The following is a 13,451-nucleotide window of genomic DNA, read 5'->3' on the forward strand; positions in this document are numbered from 1 at the left end:
CGGACGCATGGCGCATACGGCAAAAAAGTCGCGGCCGTTGATGCGAATTTAATTCTATATATATATACGTGAACTTTCGCGAACGGATGGAATTCGCCAACGGCGTAGTAAATCGCAGCGGCGAAACTTACGTAGCCGCGAGATTTACGAGCAGCGATCGATTTATCGTCCGACCGGCCGCGCAGCAGTCGAACGAGCGATTATCGATGTCTTAAATCTGCCGACGCGACCGGCTTGGTTCGCGCGCGCGTTATCAGAAAGCGATCTCGAATCTCTCTCGCGAGCACTAGACTTCCGCTTCATCCGCCGATGGAAAATTTTACAGAGATGTTTTTCTTTTTAATAAACTGGCGAAACTTGCGAAGGGTGTAGATTTGAAGTAGCTAAAACCGGTTTAAATTGTCGCAATCTGTTGAACGAATATTTCGATTAGGTACACGCGACAGCTTCCGATTATATCGAAAAACGAAAATTATATAATTTGTTTTTACTATTTTTATACTTACCTCTGGAGAGGAGTAAAATTAAGTGATGGCATTAATAAATAAAAAAGATATACAATTTCTTATGTTATTGATTTTAGGGAGAAAAAAGTGCGAGAAAAATTATTTATTAAAGCATATAATTTAATATTCCTGGGACTTAAAAATTTGATATGAAGACATAACAATAAATCAATTCAAAAGATAATAAATGTTTTTTAATAAAAATACATAATCAAGATAAAATAAATTTACATTAACAGATAAACGAATAGCGAAAGTGTAAATTATGCGATGGTAGATCATTCAACATCACACTATCAAATTGAAATTAAATTGAAATAAGAAACAATAAACTAAACATCCAGCATTTATTATAGAATTTGTTAAATATTTCATCGATAAACTAGTTGGCACGTAATGCTTTGCATATTGTGTGTTGTTGCGTAATATCATAGGTTGCCGCCATTCATGCGCCGACACTCGAGAAAGCAGGTAATAAGGTGAATCTCTCTCGCGTATCATCGCGTTACACCTTGAGACACACAAATCCAATTATTCCCAACAATGATTAACAATTAACAATCCGCGAAATTAATTAATCCGTCAATTAACGACTCGTAAGTAGATCAAGGCAACAGGTATTTGACGAAGCAGACTGCGCGATAAATCATCGTTTTATTGTAACAATAAATTATCGTTTTATTGTGCGATATTTACGAGCGACGTATATTCCTTTAACGATATTTGCTTGCGAACTATATTTTCCAGCGTTTTGCATTTTACGATTTAAGTGTGACTCACCCATTCGATTCTAATTTCAGATCAGGATCAGGAATATACGAATCGCGTTTACGAAACAAAGAGTGAGATATTTGATAACAGTTGAATCATAAAAGTTATTTTGAAATGAAAGAAAAAGAATATTCGGCATACGTTTATTTACAGTTAAATATTTTGTGGAAACGGCATACCTATTGGCTGGCATGCGATCTTTAGCGTTTGTTTACGCGGCGTATGGCATGCTGCTGCGAAGGTACACAAGATCGCTGCACTACCATTCGCATGCCGACGCGCGACGCTTCGAGTAAACAGCGGCACGAGCGGCTTCGCGTATCTTCGTATTGTTGCTTGAAACGCGATATCAAACATTAGCACACCTAGCTTACTACATAAATGATTATGTTCACGATCTTCCTAAGCATATCGTGATAAATATTTCGCGCAGTGTAACGTACGAAGCAAATGATTTAAAATATTTAAGTAACAAAGACTTATATAATACATAAAAGAATATTTTATCTTAAGTTTGAACTTCGTAGGTGCCATACAAAGCATCGCGCGATAATAATTACAACATTTTTACGAGTGTATATAGTATAAAATAGAACGCAATCTGTCAACCTAAGAGGAGAAAGAAAAGGCCAACAACATTCTTATTAACACATAAGCTACAAAATGCTACACAAAGCATAATACACAAAGCATCGGATTAAAAATCAAAGTAATGATGGGTTTTTGCACTGATAATCACATGACTTCTCGCCGACGATAACCCTTCCGCGATCTTGAAGTGGCGGAGGTGCTTAGTACCTTGAGAAGAGTTCAGTACGACAGGGAAGCTTAATGTACTCATCGCCGCCGATTTAATTGAATGAACGAACCGTAGCCGGTTCGTCGCGTTGCATTAACTTCGCGAGTGCCGTACAAAGCGAGGTACAAAGTATCGCGCGACCGTAGTTACTCGCGTTCTCGCGAGTATCGTGTCGAGGAAGTCCTACGAAATTGATAAACTTGGACAAATTGACTGCCTATATAAAGTGTAATTAATTTTTATATATTATTTTATATACGAAAATATCACCTATTCCTCTTTAATTGAATGAATTTATTCAAATGAATTTGAAGATAACGACACGGAGAGTGAATCGCGTCAATCCTACGAAGCTGACAACTGGGACAGCCTGAGAGGAGGAGGCTTAGGAGAAGCATCGGGCACCGGCGGAGCAACTTTGGAGTGAGTAAGAATTGATTTGTATGTATTATATCTCACGCGGAAGTATCCGTCCATTTTCCATTAATTGGATTGTTTATTCAGATGATTCGAAAAACAAGAATTGGCAAAGATTTTTATTTATGAAATTTTGTAGAAGAAAATGCTTAATAAACAGAATTTTCTCGAAAATTATGTAATTATTTTATTAAGCATCTACTTGGATAAATATAAAATTTAACGCGTTTGATAATTATTTTTTATATAGATATTAATTATTCTGGGCACTGCATGCATTAATTTGGATTATTATATTTGTATGTTACAGATCAACATAGTCTACGTTGCAGTTAATTCCGCTGTTGCGCATCGATCGGTGAGTCGTACAATAACTTTTTTTATTAAGATAATTGATCTGTGAAAATTATGTTAAATATTATAATAGTTTCGTGTATATATCAAGCAAAATATTAGAATATTATTTTGCAGAAGAATAATACAGAAGTTGAACAGGACAGTTCACAGATCCGTTGTCTTAAAATAAATGGGCTAGATAGGATTACGGTGATTATTTGATCTTGAAATTATTTCTCATTATTTTTCTTGTTTGTCACGCTATTGTGCTTGAGGATACGCTCGCACACCAAAATTCACAAAGTAGAGCTCATCAATATTCGTCGAAATATCGGCGCATTATCTATTTTGTTCTGTACAGAATTGATCTGTCTTTATCGGATAAAATTGTGATTCAAATTAAGTATCCGATTAAAAATTCTATATCTGGGAAAAATAGAGCAATCTGTATATAAAGTCCCACATGATCATCGTATTTTGATAATAATTAGTACGTAATTAATTGACTAATTTTAATAATTTAGTAAAATTACAAGAAAAATTCTTGATATATTATTTATACTTGAATATTACGATAAAAAATTTTTAATTTATCCACGAAAAGAATTCTTTAAATAAATTACACTTATTTTTCGATGATAGTCTATCAAAATTAATTTACATAAACTAAAACCATAAATAAATTTGTTCAGTAATTTCTCACATCTATAGGTTTAACTATCGCATATTAGCATCAACATAAATCAAGATGTTCCTAGGTTATCGAAACGCTATTACTGTCGCTGGATAATTCTTCGCAAAAACCTCGCATTACATTTGCGTGGAGGGAACGATTAATTTCAAACGAGGTCGATTTTTCATCGATTCTTACGTCGGCCATCAATTTTCGTGACCTACTTCGGATTTTGGAACGAAAGCTGACGACGATGAATATCTTCTTTGAGTGGCTCGTGATTGTGAGGCCACTAATTAATTGTGCATACCGCTACTTACGTAAACCTAACGTTTGAATTCAGATTGACGGGAAATCTAGTAAACTATAGGGCCTCCAAAACGCACGTTTACTCATCTATGCGTATATAGCAGCGCTTGCGTTCGTAGATTCATAGTAAGCATGTTTAAACTTCCGCACTAGTGCTTCCGTGCATACGTGAGCTTTGATAAGACAACTGGTATGCCAATTACCACGATCTTGTTTGTTAGAAAACATTTGAATTGGTTTGAAGAATACAATTTAAAACGCGATGCGGTTTTAACATTAAGGCTCATATTTTTCGAAGAAATTGAATTGAACGAAAATCAATACATTTAATATTTACGCGCGTTTAATATTTATGTCACAAAAGCCCTAATTTAAATTTTAGCCAACATAGAAATCAATATTGCAGTTAAATGCGTTTATTTTTTGAAAGATATAGGAATGATTTTACAATCAACATTTCGCCTTTAACTTTCTAAAAATTGAATTATAGCATCTCATATTTTCGGCATTGTTTTTAATATTTGTAAAGAGATTCATTCTTATATATACTAATATTTATTAATAAAAATATTAGTTTCTTAATCTTCTCTCGCTAAATATTTTGCCTAAACGCTTTACTATATCGGCAAAGTCAAACGAACTATTGAATCTTTACATTAGTATTAACGATCTGTGATGAAATATATAGAATGTAAGATTTTTATAAGGGTTATTAATTAAAGATTAACGATATATTTTAAATGAGAAAAGCCGATAGAATCGCGGACAATAACTGGGATAATTCTCAATTTCTCAATGGCATCGTGCTTTCTATGCTCGTTAAATCTCGCCATCTTATTTAAATTCATTTAATAATCAAATGGAAATAAAGTGGTGAAAGCAATTTCTAATTGTAAGTATACACTGATATCTTTAAGGATAACTTTTATTCTTAACAACGTTTGTTTGTGAAATGCATAACATAGATTTTTGCAATCAACATCTTAACAATTTATAATAATCTGACTTATAATATCCTAGAAAATGAAATATTTATTATCTACAACGCATTTCGCTCATTTGTAAACAATATTGTAAAACGATTGTGTCTACGCGATATTTAAAAAGATTTAAAAAGAAGAAAATCTATCACCAGTATCGCATAAATGTGTATCGAATCGATTTTTAATGGTAAAGACAAGAGCTGAAGGCTTCCATCATGAAACAATATTCTGGCATGCGAAATATTAACGAATCCGCTTATACAATTATAACAATAACACGAACGTTGTGAAATTTACAAATATAAAATGTCAAATATGCAATGCATTTAGAAGGCCTAAAATATGAAACTAAAATTTCTCATTGGAGTAAAAATGATATTTTAATGCAATTCGATAACGTACCTATAGTATAAAATATTTTTATTAAAATGTTTTTAATTTATGATTGATGGCAAAAAAACTCATCTAACTTACATTATCAACAATTGTAAAATACTCAACCAGTTATATCAATATAATTAAGTTATAAATTGAAACAATTGCTATTGATCTTTATGAGTTTTCAAATTTAATTAAGAGACGTATATTGAAATGTTTTAGAAAATAATCCACTTGTTGGATATCAACAAAATTATAATATAAAGAATACAATTCTTATATCAATCTATGTAATAAAAATAGCTTTATATATTTTTTTCAAATTCTTATTATCGTCGTTCTTTTAAGTCTCTCGTGAAAATCAGGGGATATTATGTACGATAAGAAGCGTTGCTGAACCTTCGGGATTAATCGTGCTTAATTAGAGAGCCAGAGGTAAAAAGGGGTGTTTTTGTACTTTCGTATTCGCGTGTTTACATCGCTCTCACTTCCATATAAGAACTGCTTGATTTTTCTTTCCGTAATCGTAAGTTTTGCAAGCAAAGGATCCGTTTCTTTTTCGTGAGTAGTCACAAATCTCGCAACGCGTTAAAGTAACGACGAGACGAGTGTTTCTATTTTAATCCTCCGTGTAGCGTTCATTTCCGCAATTTTTTTTGGTAACAGTTCTTCATAAAATGTTCGTATTGATAATCTCCATTTATCTCACTTATCCGTGTCCGATGGATGGCGGTGTAATTAATTGTTTCTATCGCGCGTATATCTATCTGTGTAACATACAATATCTGTAGGGCATAACACACGCGGTCGATTCACTGATTCAAGATAACGCCGAATGAATGCAGTACTTTTTATATCGGAACTTGAATAGATTCAATTTGAGATCGCATATTCTACACGGCCGTGGCAGCTGTACATATTTCGCGTGAATAAAGGTGCACGTGAATATGCATGCACATAACGTCTGTTCATCCACCGCTCATTCGCGCCGCAGTATCGATTTCGTCAAATTCCCTAAATAGTATTCTGCGACCGAAATATACGCGTGGAATGTAATATACTTATGTTACATCACACCACTCCAGCCTCTAGCTTACTCCCACGGAATAGATAACGGATAGACGAGGTATTCATGATTTATTATTATCGAAAAAAAAATCAATTACAGATTAGCAATAAAATTTTCCCCAGTTCTTGATTTCTTTGTCAAATTTACGATAATTAGACATGCAGGGACAATTAGAACATTAACTGTAGATAGAGATATCTCTGAAAGAAACTACATGTTTACTATGCAAAGCAAAGCTTCGCATGAAAAATTACTGAAAATTTATGTGGAACATAAATTAGAAGTTATATAAAATAGTCTGCTTATTTTGAATAAAAGAATATAGACTGCTCACTTCTCGTGAGATTTCCGCGTGTTTGATTTGTGCGTTCTTACCTATTGCCGGTGACAGCCTGGATTTAGTAGTTTGGGTTATTTCGAGTGAATCGACGCGTGCGTACATGTACGTGAATACTACCTACTAATTACTCGAGTCGAGAAGCCTTGCTTGATCCAGATCTCCCAGCAAGATATACCTCTACCTCGCACCATGCCGAACGTCAAACCCGCTCCGCCGTAATCGAAATATCCGGTATTATATCACGGTATTATATCACGGATCTATATGCATATGAACAGATACATGAACAGGCTGGCCAATTTGATTTCGGTTTCTCGAGCTTTACACGACTATTTCATTATTTCCATATTCTTGCCACTATATATGTGGTATTCCCGCTGCCTGATTGCTTCTGTTTGCAGAAAGCATGGAAGAGGATTATATATGTAAATGTAGGTAAAATTTCCGCATCGTATCCATAAAATGTAACATTTAATATCGAGAGATGAATATCCGTTGATCTGGTGCGTCAAAGCTATTGAAATATAATAATTCACGAGACGGTGCGCCGTTAAGCGGACCACCCTGTATAAGTGCGGCGTGTATGTACATATGCGTGTAAACATATAGCAAGAGCCGTACATATCCGCGTATATATACAGCCTAGGGAGCAGGCGGATTTGGCATTTCCAATTCTACTCGCATTGTCGAGTCGTAGAAGTGATTCAAAGCCACGGAGAACACGCTGCCGTGTACGATCGCGATTCGCGGAATCTCGCATTGTTGTGTACGTGCACATGAGGGATCGTCGATCTTTCGTCGCGATACGCGAGGGCGGACTTTTATAAATTCACGTGTCACTTTAGCGAAACGCGTGACGCGCGGATTTCCGATTCCGTTGCATACCTCTGCCTCACCGTTCGCGTCGAATAGAAAATGCGTCTTAACTTTGGCATTTTCGTTTTTGCTTATCGGTATGTTTGTTCCATTACTGTAACGAATCCCCCAGTTTTCTTTGTACTTTTTTAAATTTATTATTTGTCACGTCTTCTCGCCTTCAGCGCAAAAGCCCTTAATACTTGTTAAGCGCCCTTCATTGCAAAAGGGTGAAAATGAGCACAGATCTTCCTGCAGGATTATGTTTTTGTCACGTCGTACAAAGATAGCGAGACCAATTGCTTGATGAATCTTTTTAACCCTAAATAGCGTCAACCTCTCAACGAGGCATTTGTAAATTATACAAACCTTATCATTATTATTTCGCCAATTTTTTAATAGCCCGCACACGCGTATGATTGTTGTTTAAATAGAATGTATCTGACATTTAAAAAGACACTTCGAAAATCTTTATGTAATAATTTTCTATTTAGGTTGTGTTAAAATTCAGTAAGATTCAATTATTTTATAAAAATATTTAAAATATAAATTCGGTTATTAAAACATTATCTGCGGATAAATATACAGGCAAAGGTATAATATTATTTATACGAAATACGTATACCTAAGCAGCTTTCGAGCTATAAATTACATCTAAAATCGTTTTATTACTGTATGAAATAACAAGATCTATTATTTATTATTCGGCTTAGCAGGTAACTGATCGCCTGTGTAAAAGCGTATCGCTGTTGTAAAAACGGAAGTGCGAACTGTTTGAAAAACATCGTACGATTCGTACGCTGTAAGTTCATAAATGTTTCGTAGCCTGCTTGTAACAGCGACTAGGTGAGAGATCTACAGTTTTCAAGAGACTATAAATGGATTTTCGCTTCGTATATAGTAGATAGTAGATTGCACGTTGGTCCATATGTTACACGAATTGTGTTTCGTGATATACGAAAGATCCGTACACGATCTCCCGGTCCCAATAAATAAATTAAAATCAAACTGTTGGCATAAAAAAAATTCATTTAATTTAATTTAACACGAAACGAAGGCTTACGCCTTTTTATTTCTTAAGAGATACTTTCTCGTTCGTGCTTCCAAAACTTTTGTTTTGGAATGCTCGAATCTTTTCTGATGACTTTTAATAAAGCAGGGGACATAATTTCTCGGCGTACGTAAGTCATGCTTAATTAAAACACCTTTATTCCTATTTTGTTGCATTCGGCACAAATATTAATGATTAAACGTCTATTGCTATGATCGATTAGAGCAACGAAGAATAATTACTACGCCACGACGATTATAAAATCGTCGACGACTATGAAAAGAGGGAAAACTTGTTAAATCGCAGAGACTCCGCAAATACTCGCCCATCTAGTAAATCGTACTTGACAATTACAATTTTGCCGCTTGGCGCGTATAATTACATGAATTCCACGACGACTTTGTTCCCCGCCAAAAACTTTCGCAAAACGAATTTGCCCGTTAGAAAAAGCGCGCGCGAATTGTGACAAATGGAACTCTTGACGTCCCTTCCCGAGAAAACAGAATTATGTAGAATTTTATTCTATAGCGTTCCAAAAGCGTAAATCCATTTTAACTTTTAAACTGCGACTACGGCGTATTACTACGTCGCGTTCTAATGCATTCGCAATCTACGCAACTGTTAATCTTCTATCTGCAGAATTACGCTCTCTGTAGAATTCCGTTATTTTATTAGCGATTTTCTCGCTAACAAAATTAATATATTATTTTAACAAGATTGTATAATTGTATTATCCATTTCTATCGTATATTCCATAATTCTAATGGTGGATTACCGATTTGGAATTAATTTTCGCTTACTAAAACGTTGAGGCATTTATCGAAATCTCGGATTTTGCAATTAAAAATAAGAAACTTCTGGTTTGATTATATTCATTTCATTTCAGTTAATTATAAATTCATAGATCAATTTTTTGAAAATTTAAACTTTAATTACAAATGTACAGTGTTGAAGAAATTGAAAAGTTAAGAATTCTCTTGATATCTTTATTGAAAAGAATCATATATTAAAAAATAGTGTGGTAAAGATACAGCCAAACAAAAACTATTTTTCATACATTATACTTTGTTTCATTATCAACATTTTTTCGCGTTTCGTAATATTATTTTATGCAAAGTTGATCAAAGCGTAGACACGAGGACAATGCATTTCCCATATCAAAGCCAGGTTATAGATCTGGTTCTATACCCAGCTATTATTATGCAGATTTTTAGTCACCTTTAGACAATTCTATCACGCGCTCGAGAGTCAATGTAAATTAGTTATTGTGCTTGCTTTTTATGTAAAAAGAAGAGTAAAATTTTATTTTTCTACTCCGCGCTCTTTCGCAGATTAAAGCAAATATTAGAAGGTATCGATTCGCAAGGGATTAGTTTGGGAAAGGTGACCTTAATCTCCAAGTAGGAAATCTATGCCCATAGCCAGATGGATTATGGTAGACGGTGAATATATAGATATATATAACGGGGAATATATACATATATATATATACGCTCTAGCAAGGGTGCGTAATTTTGACGGGTTATAAACCACTTTATAGCTTCGTTTATATACCACCGCGAACGCGAGGATGCGCCAATGTTCCATGTTCCTGCGAAGTATCAAACAGGGCACACACACTTTTCGTAGAACGTAACAGTATAAGGTTTCGACCAATCGTGTTGCTCGATTCTTACTTCTATGGTTACAGACGACCGAATCGGGCAACGCGATTGGTCGAAATCTTACTGTTACGTTCTACGAAAAGTGTGTGTGCCCTACTTCACTCGGGCATGCTCGTAACTTTTATGTAAACTGTCAGCTTTAATAAGGCGATAGGGTGTAATAATTGAGCAGAGAGAAGCTTACGTATTGCCCCTGGTCGATAATTGCAACGCGATATTATAATAGAGCAATGTCTAATGTATAAAAATTTTCAAAATTTGAGAGATTGAAACACTACACTACACACACACGCACGCACACACACACACACACACACACACACACACACACACACACACACACACACACACACACACACACACACACATATGATAATGATTAATTAATAATTAATTAAAATATATTAAGAAGATGTTAATTACTGTCGTTATTATATTTTGACACTATTAAATGCTTTACTTTAGCACTTTATTAGCTCTATAATAAAAGTTCTATCCGACAAAATGTCTGGTGAATTTTTTATATTAATTGTACGGCGTAGAGAAAGGAAAGGCGTCTCGTGTTATTAAAGTAAAGTGTAATTTTTCTTCCGCACTTCTCCATCCATCAACATCAGATGGAAGAAAGACGCAGAGATGAACGTCTTGCAGCTAATCTGATATATAACTTAGCAGCAGTCAAGCGTTTTAACCTGGATAGAAATCCAATTGCCATTACCGCATCAGTGAATCTAGTTTTACTTTGTTCAACAGTTATACAACTATCGTACTAACCATAAATATTTTCACAATAGTAGAAAGTCTTACAAAAGCTCTCAGATATTAATTAATCTACCTTTTTTTGTATACGATGAATGTATTTTATAGCAATGTAGATCATTTATTATCGTTCATCTCTCTGTAGCATTTATTCTTATTATTATTTCGTAATCTTTAGCTTTTATTTGTCTGCAGCTAAAAATAAGGAACAAATATTTTTGTACATTGCAGCAAACTGCGGCATTTTATTGCCAATCTTAAATTAAGAGAGATGTGTTTTGGTTTAATTTCTAGTTAAATTAAAGTGCCAAAAAATATATTAAAAACTCTCAGGAGCAAATATACTCAGGGACAAATCAATCTTTCGTATAACTACCAAAAACATTGAGTTTCTGTTTGGATTGATGAGACAAACAAACGACATAACTATTATCAACTCTCAGCCGATATTTCACGAGAGCGACGTACCTACTCGTTGGATGACCGGATTAACTGTTGGGTAGGGAACTTCTGAATTTCCCAGATAAATGTCGGATAGTGCAGCACGGTTAAACTCGCGAAATATTAGCTTCAAAACCCAACTTTTTACAATAGTTGCAATATCGATTATTAATTCATAATATTACTTCGTAAATTCACAGATTCAGAGAGGATATTAACAAATATTTTTCACGTAGTAAAAAATAAAATTTTGTTAGTACTTTACATATTAAATATTTTTTCAGTTATAAAATAATATTGTTTTATAAAAAAACAAAATTATTTTACGTATAAATCAGATTACCTACGTAAATTTGTTCAAAAAGTTTAATATAATTGTTTGTAAACGTTAATATCGACATGAATTAGTTCCATTCGTCGCCATGTTACAACGCGCATTGTCACAACAATTAAAATGCAAAATTAATTATGTAAATTTAAATCTGTCACAAATGCATTTAACAACTTTGTCATTATGTACCGCAAGAGTATGAATACCTGTTCTAAGTATTACAATCTTCTAATTTTCAACGAATGTGCAGAAAGTCGGTATTATAATAGAAAGAAAGACTAAAGAACTACGAGTAGGAGGGGCTATATATTCTTTTTGCCTCTACAAACGAGCCGGTTGTCGGATGAACGCTAACCAGATCATCGTTTATAACTCCATTGCGGTGCAGGTAACATCGCAGGTAACCAGGTCGCGGCTGGTTTTCTTCACTTCCAACGGTTATCCGGGAAACATTTTGGCATTGTCTACCAGGAATAAGTAGCGAAACGTAGCGCGAAAATCGGGTTAATGGCCGTCTAAATGGCCGTGCTTGATCATGGCTGTGACGCGCGCACTATATCGATCCTTCACAGTGCGATGCTTCAACGTACAGTAACGCGAGATTGCAGGTTACGTCGTGTAGCGCAAGATAAAATAATACAAATGACGCTTTCGTGCAATTGACTTCTAACGCAATTTAACTTTGTTCGTAATTTATCCGTTTCCTTATGTAAGATTTAAGATACACGAGCAAAATTCTTTTATTTATTTTATGTATATTTCTTATATATTCTCTTTACATTAGATTTTTTTTATATCTCTATATATATAATTATAAAGCTATATTTTAGCAGACAGATACATAATGCAAATTGTGTATTTCCTAATATTATTATTTTTTATTTTTAAAATCATTTCTATAAAACCGTAGCTATAGTAAAGGATTTCTGCATTTATTAAAAAATATAAAAATACCGAGAATATCACGCTTTTTCTTACTGCAAAGAATAAAAATTTGACTTGTTAGATGCCGAAGGAATGTGTTATCATTGTTGTGTCGAGAACGAAGTAGCTGTAAAAAGCATATTGTACGGATGCAGTTCATTACGCGGCCCGGCGTGGTAAAACGCATTTATGCGCTTGCCGCTACACTTTGCCGGTATCATTAATTTTAGCGTGTACAAAGAGAAAGCGGAATAATACACTTCGCGAAGGTCACCCGGTCACAAAGACGGCCGCGTAAAGTGCTTTCCGGTGACACGCGTTTACCAGATATTTCATCATTGTTCAAGTAGGAGTTCATAGTATTTGTATTTGATAGCGGACACTGCGTGGACGATATTGAGTTTTAGAAGAACAAATATACTCCAGACGAAGTCAAACAATCGTCGCTGGGCGAATGTGTAATTTCAGAGAAGCGCGACTGCAAGTGCAATTTCGGAGTTAGAGTCAAGAATACTGGCGCACGAAAGTCGTCAGCGGTCGGATACGGTATGATAAATCTACAAATCCCGACAGTATCGCGATACCGCAAATCGTAATTTCGTCCATAAATAACGATCGCACGATTAAAATATAAAGCTATACGTTAAAATAATTTATACAGAAGTATTCTGTCTGTAACTTTACCATACTTATAAAAATTAAAAACCTAAAACTCACATTCTATAAGTACTTTCCGAAATTTGTAATAAGATTGAAAAACTATTTCGTATTTCCAGTTTCAGATAAAGATTAGATTTTTTATTTCAAGATTCAATAAGAGATATTAAATGCCTGTTCTGCTACAC

General features: G+C 34.5%; 1 protein-coding gene and 1 long non-coding RNA gene across 3 annotated transcripts in view; one reads left to right on the forward strand and one right to left on the reverse strand.

The window, feature by feature from the left end:
- LOC139815476 (nicotinic acetylcholine receptor alpha7 subunit) overlaps window positions 1-13,451 on the reverse strand; it is a 212,115-nt gene that overhangs the window by 114,456 nt on the left and 84,208 nt on the right. The window lies entirely within an intron of this gene.
- LOC139815479 (uncharacterized) overlaps window positions 1-13,451 on the forward strand; it is a 181,172-nt gene that overhangs the window by 86,413 nt on the left and 81,308 nt on the right. The window contains exons 5-6 of the long non-coding RNA XR_011732732.1: window positions 2,391-2,499; window positions 2,804-2,851. This is a non-coding gene — a long non-coding RNA (uncharacterized lncRNA). The remainder of the gene's footprint in view (window positions 1-2,390; window positions 2,500-2,803; window positions 2,852-13,451) is intronic.

This window comes from Temnothorax longispinosus, chromosome 6 (assembly GCF_030848805.1).
Source record: "Temnothorax longispinosus isolate EJ_2023e chromosome 6, Tlon_JGU_v1, whole genome shotgun sequence".
NCBI lineage: Eukaryota > Metazoa > Arthropoda > Insecta > Hymenoptera > Formicidae > Temnothorax > Temnothorax longispinosus.